Source organism: Triticum aestivum, chromosome 7B (assembly GCF_018294505.1).
Source record: "Triticum aestivum cultivar Chinese Spring chromosome 7B, IWGSC CS RefSeq v2.1, whole genome shotgun sequence".
NCBI classification, from domain to species: domain Eukaryota; kingdom Viridiplantae; phylum Streptophyta; class Magnoliopsida; order Poales; family Poaceae; genus Triticum; species Triticum aestivum.
In genome coordinates, this window is record NC_057813.1 from 691,860,100 (window position 1) to 691,869,524 (window position 9,425).

The following is a 9,425-nucleotide window of genomic DNA, read 5'->3' on the forward strand; positions in this document are numbered from 1 at the left end:
CTTTTCTACGCAGTCCGGACATGCACTTTAGGGCATGCCTCCCAGGGAAAGGAACCCCTAACGGAACTATTCTCCCTGGAAGATGTTTCTTACTAACCATGTAATATAACATGACTAGCTGAGCACTTGTCTGCTAAAGCACTTATGACCCCTACGCCTGGTTTCCATGCATGCCCCGGTTCTTACATAACTGAGAGGGTATTCGGACACACTCCGGACTATCGGGTCCAAAGGTTGAAGCGAAAAGGTCCGCAATGACAAACGATCTACAATCCGGCTAGAAGGCATTTTACATGTCATTTTAAATTACATAATCAATTTGACTTGGTATATTCTTCTTCAATACCATCCAACAGGCTGTCTAATTTACAGTCCTGTTGGGAATACTTGGCGGCCAGCTCTACCTGGCCATACACTAAACTGACAGGGATCTCCTTCCCGTCGGGCCCCAAAGGGCCGACTTCGGCCATGTGGTTTGGGTCAGCCTTTGTGTACCGCATCTTCACCATGGCCTAGGCCTCCCTGGCGCCTTGACGGCAGGCCGATATCTTCCCTAACCGAAAGCGCTGCCACACTCTCTTCAGCTTCTCTGCAAGCTCTTCAAGGCCTTCGGGCAAGGAGAGGGATGGCCACAAAGCCTGGACGACGCCTTGCATCGCCTGTCGAACTCGTTCGTGCAGTTGCAATAGCTCGGGGAGAAGATCCCCCACAGAACCGGGCATTTCCTCCGTGGGCCGACCTGTCAGCATATCTGCAGACATAGCTCTGTTAATCAACTTCCTCGCCGAACTCTTTTTCGAAGATTCTTTTAAGCACTTACTAAAAATGCCGCGTCGAAGTCGCCGATTCTCCTTTACGGAATCAGACAGCTGAGCACGAACATCCTTCAGTTCCTCGCCCAGCTGGGTGTGGGCGTCTTGAAGCTTGTTCTTCTCTTGCCTCACCCTCGTCAGCACGCTCTTGCCGGCCTTTAACTGGCGCAGGAGTTGTTGCTTGTCCGGATTCAATCCGGCCCCATCTGCACTGTTATTGTCAGCATTGCACACATGCCGCACGTCACAACAGAATTACCTTTCGAAGCATATATTACCTGAGGAAGTCCCCTTGGTACTCTCTGAAGCAGCCAGTGCGGCCTCAAGTTGGGCCTTGCACTCTTCCAGCTCCTGGGACAGTTGCATATTCTTTTTTGTAAGATCTTGTGTATCATATGATCCTTAAATCAGTTATCTTAACTGTTTCAAGTCTCGGGGGCTACTGACATATATAACCATCAGATTTACTCACACGTATGTCTTTCACATACTGCTCTATGGCTCTGGCTAGACCATTTTGAGCGGCACGGAGGAACGCATCTCCCGTATTAAAGGCGTCCAACGCCTCTTGGGAAAAACATGCGTCACGAAGAACAGTCCGGCGATGCCTGTGGTTCATGGCACTCTCCACCTCTGAATTTGTGGCAGATAGTCCTCTGTCGGAGGAACGTCCGGTGCGCGCCCCGTGTTCGCCTCCGCTTCTGGACCCGGCCTTGAAGCCTAGCCGGTGGATATAGTTCGGCGGGCGCTCTTCTTCCCGAGGAGAGCATGAGCGTTAGTGTGACTTGAGGGCATAAACCCTAGGCGTTAAAATTGTACGCCCTACCGTTGTGCTAGAATCTCGATCCGGTCCGCACTTCTTTTTAGCCTGCCTGGCTTCAACGGCCCTTGTAGACTACCCACCGCGGGCTCGGCCCTCCGCCTCAAGGATTTCCCCTGCAAAACGAAACACTATTGGTTTACGGCAATCAAAATAAGGCATGAATGGATCCTCTTGAAAGTACTGGGACTTCGGTCTCGGTTACCTTTGAGGCCGGAAGTAGTCCGGGATAGTCGGCCGTAATGGCCACTAAGGTATTGTCCTTACTCAATTGATGAAACACCCCATCAATTAGCTCCACACATAAGTCCGAGTCCTCTTGGGAGTCCAGATCGAGGGACCGTTCCGGGTCCTCGGGTTGTGGAGGAGGGTTGTTTATCTCCTTCATAGTCTGGCGCAGCTCCTGCGTTAAAATCGCTAGACTAAGTACTCAATTGTGGGAATTTGAAGACGGGTAGGCAAGTGAAGATGTTTGCTCACCCAGCTTGGAGGACTGTACATGGAGAATCCGCCCCGTGGGTTGACACGGAGGAATTCCTCTTCTTCTCCCTTGTACAAAGCGGATAAGATCTTCATTAGAGTGGCAGCCGAATCCGGCCCCTTGCGACCGCACCGGGTGGCGTCGTCCTCCCCGTTGAAATCCCACATGGGGTGGCCTCTGTACTAAAGCGGCTGCACCCCTCACATAATGCATGTGGTCATGACCTCGATCATGGTCAGTCCGGAATGAGCCAGCAATCGTATCCGGCTCATCAGGTAAAGGACGTCCCTGTCAGTTTCCCTCTGAGGGTTCTGTGGGCGCCAGCTCAGGCGTTTCTTCAACAGAGCATTATTGAACTCAGGGAGGCCGGTCCGTATAGGGTCCAGCAAGGGACGTCGTCCATATAAAACCACTCCGAAGGCCGGTCCTCGGACGCCTTCTTTGGGGTTCCGGATAGATATCCGGTCTCGGCGATGCGCCATAGTTAGGCTCCGACCACTTGATAAATTGACCCCTCCTGAGAGCGGGGCACAAGGCAAAACAACCTCTTCCATAGCGTGAAATGGGCCTCGATGCCCAAAAACAGCTCGCACAGGGCCACGAAGCCCGCAATATGCAGTACAGAGGCAGGCGTGAGGTTGTGTAGCTGGAGGCCGTAAAACTATAGTAGCCCTCGGAGAAACGGATGAATTGGAAATCCGAGTCCTCTTATTAAATAAGGGACTAGGCATACCCTCTCTCCTTGGAGGGATTGGGGACGCTCTCCGCCTGCTCTCCGCCGCTATAGGTGGCAATCCCGGCTCGAACTGGGACCATATATGCTGGGGGAGTAGCCCCTTGGATTGAAGCGCTACTAGCTCGCTATGCGGGACGGAACACCGCTCCCAATCTCCGGGCCGAGGGCTGGAGAGGCAAGAGGAGGAGCTGCCTCGACTGGCCATGGTGGAATGGATCTCTGTCGGAAGCGCTCTGATGAATGCTCACGGAGGGAAGGTGGTGTGAATTGGATCTAAATCCCCGTCTCTTTTATGGGCGGCTCATTTACGCGGCCGGGGGGGTAAATGAAAAAAAACCTGGCTTTTCACATTCGTTTGACACATGGAAGATGGTCATTATTGGGCACAGAAGCTGAGGAGAGCAGTACGCACTAGAAGCCGGACACTATTCAATAGGAACATGGAATTTGGAGAAGAACCCGCCTTGCAATGTCGAAGACAAACTTGCGCGTCGGACTTATCGTCATTGAAGCCTGGTTCGGGGGCTACTGAGGGAGTCCTGGATTAGGGGGTGTCCAGATGGCCGGACTATGACCTTTGGCCGGACTCCCGGACTATGAAGATACAAGATTGAAGACTTCGTCCCGTGTCCGGATAGGATCTTCCTTGGCGTGGAAGGCAAGCTTGGCGATTCGATATGAAGATCTCCTCCCATTGTAACCGACTCTGTGTAACCCTAGCCCTCTCCGGTGTCTATATAAACCGGAGAGTTTTTAGTCCGTAGGACAAACAACAATCATACCATAGGCTAGCTTCTAGGGTTTAGCCTCTCTGATCTCGTGGTAGATCAACTCTTGTACTACCCATATCATCAATATTAATCAAGCAGGAGTAGGGTTTTACCTCCATCGAGAGGGCCCGAACCTCGGTAAAAACATCGTGTCCCTTGTCTCCTGTTACCATCCGCCTAGACGCATAGTTCGGGACCCCCTACCCGAGATCCGCCAGTTTTGACACCGACAGCAGCCTTCTCTTTCCTTGCTTTCTCCTTCTTCGCTTGAGCTTGCACTAATGATGGTTCATCCTCATTCATGGCAACTTGATTGTCCTCAAAGTCTGGATAGAGAGCAAAATGTTCTTTATCCAACTGATATTTTCCTGTGCCCATCTTCGAGTTAATCAACTCCTGAATCTGTGGGGCATATCCACAACTTCTCTTCTAGTCTGCTGCAGTCCTCTTGATAGTTTCAACCATAAGGCTCATGACCTTGAATTTCTGGGGCACATCAAATACATGTAGCAAGTTTATTGCATGCCCTCTAATCATGTTGGATCACCTGATTTGGGCAAAAGAGTGTGCCTTAAGATCTGGTTGATCGTAGGCAGCCCTGACAGAAGAAAATGAACTGATCCAAACTTGAAAATCTCAAGTGCTTCATCAGGGATCTCCTTGTACATATGTGACATTGAGTTATGATCCATTTTCTTCTTGGCATAAATATCCAAGTCATCTTCACTTTCCTTTGGGGCATTGATCAGGCTTTTCAGGTACTTGAGTTGATCCTCTAGCTTTGGACATTGGTTGTCTTCCTGCTGGCCTTTTGATCTTCATGCCTGGCTTTACTGCAGTTGAACTGAGCACCTTCTTGAGCACTACCTTCTTGGAAGTAGCCTCATCTTCAACAGCAACATAATCCTCATCCTCAGAGTCTGAGGTTCTCTTCCTTCTAGCTCTTGTGGCTGCTTTGGGCAAATTGCTGGGAGTGCTTCTGCTCCCCTCATCTAAGCTGCTAGAGGGACTAGTGCCCTCACTCATGTGAATCTGCTCTGCTGACTTGTTCTGACTATCACTTTGGTCTGACATGCTGCAAATCACTGACTGCTGACCTTGTGAATAGTTATAGATGAGATAGAGTGGATGAGCATCACAAAATGCAGAGATTTTTGCAAAAGAATGATTCAAAAAACTTAGTTTTAGTTTCCACAGGAAGCATTTCAGATCTACCGATTTTCAAACTCGGTGATATCGAAGCAGTTTTGGAACCTAAATCGGTCAGACCGAGTCACAGCTCGGTGGCACCGAGACTGCTAGGGTTTCACAAAGTTCTAAAATCCGTCACACCGATTTGTAATTCTCGGTCAGACCGAGACTTACTAGTGCAATGGCGTTAGCCAAATCGGTGGGACCGAGTTTTTCAACTCGGTGGGTCCGAGATGGTTTCGGCGGAAACCTAACCCTAAATTTTCGAATCACATCTATTCTAAGGATCACATTGACTGGATAGGAGTGTTTCAATCGTGGCAAGATGCATTACGAACACAATGTGTTGAGAATTAGATGAGGATAGCACTGTGATCGAGTTCATACCCTAGTTCGGCAGTGAACTAGCTACGGTGGCAACGGCGGAGAAGAAGTCCGTTGACGGCGGCGGAGACCAGCGACAGGAGGCGGCTGGCGACGAAGTCGACGATCCGTAGACCTAGTAGGCAGAGCGAGCTATGCGCGGGCGAGGAGTTTCGGAGAAAGTTTTCCAAAATTTGCCCGTGAGTATATATAGCCCGACACTGTCGGTGTGACCGAGTGGAACAACTCGGTGGCACCGAGATGCATAACTGTTAACAGTTACAGCAACTCGGTGTGACCGAAAAGTTCAAATCGGTTGCACCGAGATTGAAAACCTAGATCGACTTAGTGATCTCGGTAGGACCGAAATGGAGGAATTTGTCAGACTGAAAATCACAAAGAAGTTTTGAAAGTTTAAGTCTATGACGAATCGGGGACTCCAAGTGCTCCTCACACAGAGTGGTTCGAATCTGACTTGATCAAATTTTGTGATGTAGCATGAATAGAGTTTGAGACGAGAAAAGCAGAGATAGCTAGAGAAGGTTCTTAGGCATTCTTGTCCATCCACTTGGCCAAAGAAAAAGAAGCCAATCAATCAAAACAACAAGTGGATGTCCTTGAATGAGTAAAAAATGCAACCAACATGCTCACACAATAAAATGACAAATGAAATATGTGGGAAAGCATGCACAACCAATTCTAGCATCTATCAAACAATTGGCGATGACTAGGTCATCTATATATGAGTATATTGACTTAGGAGTCAAATGAGAACATTTGATCATAGGTCATACTCATCGTTTAAGCTCAAGTGGGGTTACCACTTTTACATAATGCATTGATGTGTTCACATCATTAGAGTTGCTTTGACTCAATTCTTTAGAGTTAAGCTCCCCTAGATGTGAGATCCCCCCTTAGAGGGATGAACTAACCTTGGGTTTTGTCGATGATGACTTCATGTAGGTGTTGAAGATGTGGATGCTCAATGTTGATGTAGATCTTTTGGAGCAATCCTTTGGAGTGAGTTGCACTTTCAATACCTACACGGGTTAGTCCCACAAGGAACAAACAAGAATATCCATAGACATAGAGTGATGCACACACAATATGATGTCCATGAAAACATTAGGTTACCTTGTCCCTTGCCTTACCAACATGAGGGTTTGTGACTCCTTGAACTAGTGCAAGATGTGGAAGTTGATTGCACTTGTCCTTGCCATAAATATATGAGTGAAGAATGTTGGCGGAGTCACCCTCAAGAACTCTCTAGTTCTTCTTCTTCGGGATCCACATCATCTTGATGGGAATCCTTGGTGTGGTAGTTGTGCTTGATGAAGTAGAACTTGACGTAGTCTTGGGAACCCACTTGACCAAGGCCTTAGGTGCTTCTTCAAGTGCATCAATGTCCTCTTGAAGCTTGACCTTGCCTTTGTTCTTGTGGTCTTGTGGTGGAAGATCAGCTTGTGCTTGTGTCCCCTTGAAGGAAGTAGGATCATACTTCTCTTGTTGAGGAACAAACTTCGTCTTGGGGTATTGATCTTCTTCCCACTCAACTCCACTGGCATTGAACTTTCGTTCAAAACCAACACCTTGATTCTTCCGGTGCCTTCCTTGCTTGCGTACAATTTCCTCGAATTGCTTACTCCCGGCAAGGCTCTTGTATACACCTTTCTCTATAATTCCCTTCAATAAGCTATTTTCTTGCTCAAGTGTAACTTGGCTAAGAGAATCATTAGTGAAATCAAGAGAACTACTAGAAGCAACAATATTGGATTTAGCATAATCATTGTTACTACTAGAGGAAGAATCTTTCTTGTTCTTGTTACTAGACTTGACTTGAGGCATGTAAGTAGACAAGAGTAAACGCTTGGAAATATAAGAAGAACTTTTCTTGCGAAGATCATCATTGATTGCCTTTAGAACTCATGCTCTTGCTCAAGATTGAGCTTTTCAAAGCGTAACTTCTCATGAGCCCTTAAAAGTTCTCGATGATTTTCGAAGATAGTTTCATGAGCTAACTTAAGAGTGTTTAGTTCTTTAGTTAGAAGCTCAATCTTCTCCTTATCATTGTCAATCGTTTTATCTTGTTTAGCATGATTAATTGACGTTTCATCATAGTATTCATCACTAGAGTTGTCAATAAGTAAATCATCATCACCTAGCAAGTCATCTTCATAACTATTGAAATCAACATACTCGGGATGAGTTACCTTAGGGCCTTTAGCCATGAAGCATCTTCCAATTCCTTCATTTGGTGAGTCAAAATGTCATAGGAGTTGGTTGACACAAGTGCTAGACCGGCAACACCTTCATCTTGAGTATGTTCAGAGTCGGAGTGATAGCTTCTCTCGGAGTGATGTTCAGAGTCGGAACCGGATACCCATTCACCAACATGAGCTTGATATCTTCGTTTTGTGTAGCTCTTTGATGACTTGTCCTTCCTTTCCGAATCTTTGCTTCTCCGGGAGGTTCTTCGTTCATAATGATCATCTCTACTCCTTCTCTCTCTTGGCGGTGATTCTTCTCTTCTACTTCTTCTTTTTGGAGAATCTTCTCTTCTTTTGTAGGGTGCCGTACACTCATTGGAATAGTGTCCGGGTCTCCCACAATTGTAGCAATTGCGCTCTCGACTGGAAGATATCTTGTCATTGCAGGACCTTTACTTAGAGCTTCTTTCTTTGCTTCTACTCTTGTAGAATTTGTTGAAATTCTTCACCATTAAGCTCAATTCTTCATTGAAGGTTTGTTTCTCACTTGATGATGTGGGGGCTTCGCATGAGGCTTTGTAAGCACCACTTGACTTGTTGTGAAGTTCCTGCTTATCCTTGAGTGACATTTCATGAGCAACAATTCTACCAATGACCTCCGTTGGCTTGAGATTCTTGTAATTGGGCATCATTTGAATCAATGTGCTCACGGTATAATATTTTCCATCCAATGCTCTTAGGATCTTCTTGATGATGAATCTGTCGGTCATCTCTTCACTCCCTAAGCCGGCAATCTCATTTGTGATAAGAGCAAGCCTAGAGTACATTCCAGCGACACCTTCACCATCCTTCATTTTGAACTTGTCAAGCTGACTTTGGAGCACATCCAACTTGGATTCCTTGACGGAGTTGGTACCTTCATGCATATCAATCAAAGTGTCCCAAATTTCCTTTGCATTCTCAAGACGGCTGATTTTGTTGAATTCTTCGGGGCACAATCCGTTGAAGATGATATCACAAGCTTGAGCGTTGTATTGTAGCATCTTCAATTCTTCCACACTCGCTTCACGGTTTAGTTCTCTCCCATCAAAGAATTCACCTTGCAAGCCAATACAAACAATAGCCCAAACGGCGGGGTTATGTCCAAGAATATGCATTTTCATCTTATGCTTCCAACTAGCAAAATTAGTTCCATCAAAGTAAGGACCTCTATGGTGATAATTTCCCTCGCTAGATGCCATACTCTCCTAGGTTGTGAAACCAAGGCTATGACCACCAAAAGCTATGAAAATCAAAGCAAATGGAGACCAAGGCTCTGATACCACTTGTACGACCTTGAAGTGTGTCTAGAGGGGGGTGATTAGACTACTTGACCAATTAAAAACTTAACCTTTTCCCAATTTTAGAGTTTGGCAGATTTTAGCAATCTTTGGACAAGTCAAGCAATCATCACTCAAATCAAGCAAGCATGCAAAGAGTATATAGGCAGCGGAAATTAAAGCATGCAACTTGCAAGAAAGTAAAGGGAGGGGTTTGGAGGATTCAAACGTAGTTGGAGACACGGATGTTTTTAGCGTGGTTCCGATAGGTGGTGCTATCGTACATCCACGTTGATGGAGACTTCAACCCATGAAGGGTAATGACTGCGCGAGTCCACAGAGGGCTCCACCTGAGAAGGATCCATGAAGAAGCAACCTTGTCTATCCCACCATGGTCGTCGCCCACGAAGGACTTGCCTCACTAGCGGTAGATCTTCACGAAGTAGGCGATCTCCTTGCCCTTACAAACTCCTTGGTTCAACTCCACAATCTTGTCGGAGGCTCCCAAGTGACACCTAGCCAATCTAGGAGACAACACTCTCCAAGAAGTAACAAATGGTGCGTTGATGATGAACTCCTTGCTCTTGTGCTTCAAATGATAGTCTCCCCAACACTCAACTCTCTCTCATAGGATTTGGATCTGGTGGAAAGAAGATTTGAGTGGAAAGCAACTTGGGGAAGGCTAGAGATCAAGATTCATATGGTAGGAATGGAATATCTTGGCCT